Genomic DNA, 1,766 nt, shown 5'->3' with positions numbered 1-1,766 from the left:
AACAGTCCAGTCATTTAGAAGGGACCTAGTCATACTGTATATGCAACAGTCCAGTCATTTAGAAGGGACCTAGTCATACTGTATATGCAACAGTCCAGTCATGTCATTATTGGTATCCATTCTTCCAAATCAAATCAAATCAAATCAAATGTTATTTGTCACATACACATGGTTAGCAGATGTTAATGCGAGTGTAGCGAAATGCTTGTGCTTCTAGTTCCGACAATGCAGTAATAACGAGCAAGTAATCTAACTAACAATTCCAAAAAAAACTACTGTCATACACAGTGTAAGGGGATAAAGAATATGTACATAAGGATATATGAATGAGTGATGGTACAGAGCAGCATAGGCAAGATACAGTAGATGATATCGAGTACAGTATATACATATGAGATAAGTATGTAAACCAAGTGGCATAGTTAAAGTGGCTAGTGATACATGTATTACATAAGGATGCAGTCGATGATATAGAGTACAGTATCAACGTATGCATATGAGATGAACAATGTAGGGTAAGTAACATTATATAAGGTAGCATTGTTTAAAGTGGCTAGTGATATATTTACATCATTTCCCATCAATTCCCATGATTAAAGTGGCTGGAGTAGAGTCAGTGTCATTGACAGTGTGTTGGCAGTAGCCACTCAATGTTAGTGGTGGCTGTTTAACAGTCTGATGGCCTTGAGATAGAAGCTGTTTTTCAGTCTCTCGGTCCCAGCTTTGATGCACCTGTACTGACCTCGCCTTCTGGATGGCAGCGGGGTGAACAGGCAGTGGCTCGGGTGGTTGATGTCCTTGATGATCTTTATGGCCTTCCTGTAGCATCGGGTGGTGTAGGTGTCCTGGAGGGCAGGTAGTTTGCCCCGGTGATGCGTTGTGCAGACCTCACTACCCTCTGGAGAGCCTTACGGTTGAGGGCGGTGCAGTTGCCATACCAGGCGGTGATACAGCCCGCCAGGATGCTCTCGATTGTGCATCTGTAGAAGTTTGTGAGTGCTTTTGGTGACAAGCCGAATTTCTTCAGCCTCCTGAGGTTGAAGAGGCGCTGCTGCGCCTTCCTCACGATGCTGTCTGTGTGAGTGGACCAATTCAGTTTGTCTGTGATGTGTATGCCGAGGAACTTAAAACTTGCTACCCTCTCCACTACTGTTCCATCGATGTGGATGGGGGTGTTCCCTCTGCTGTTTCCTGAAGTCCACAATCATCTCCTTAGTTTTGTTGACGTTGAGTGTGAGGTTATTTTCCTGACACCACACTCCGAGGGCCCTCACCTCCTCCCTGTAGGCCGTCTCGTCGTTGTTGGTGATCAAGCCTACCACTGTTGTGTCGTCCGCAAACTTGATGATTGAGTTGGAGGCGTGCATGGCCACGCAGTCGTGGGTGAACAGGGAGTACAGGAGAGGGCTCAGAACGCACCCTTGTGGGGCCCCAGTGTTGAGGATCAGCGGGGAGGAGATGTTGTTGCCTACCCTCACCACCTGGGGCGGCCCGTCAGGAAGTCCAGTACCCAGTTGCACAGGGCGGGGTCGAGACCCAGGGTCTCGAGCTTGATGACGAGCTTGGAGGGTACTATGGTGTTGAATGCCGAGCTGTAGTCGATGAACAGCATTCTCACATAGGTATTCCTCTTGTCCAGATGGGTTAGGGCAGTGTGCAGTGTGGTTGAGATTGCATCGTCTGTGGACCTATTTGGGCGGTAAGCAAATTGGAGTGGGTCAAGGGTGTCAGGTAGGGTGGAGGTGATATGGTCCTTGACTAGTCTC

This window comes from Oncorhynchus tshawytscha, unplaced genomic scaffold, assembly GCF_018296145.1.
Source record: "Oncorhynchus tshawytscha isolate Ot180627B unplaced genomic scaffold, Otsh_v2.0 Un_contig_17362_pilon_pilon, whole genome shotgun sequence".
Taxonomy (NCBI): domain Eukaryota; kingdom Metazoa; phylum Chordata; class Actinopteri; order Salmoniformes; family Salmonidae; genus Oncorhynchus; species Oncorhynchus tshawytscha.
This window is presented reverse-complemented; position numbering follows the sequence as displayed.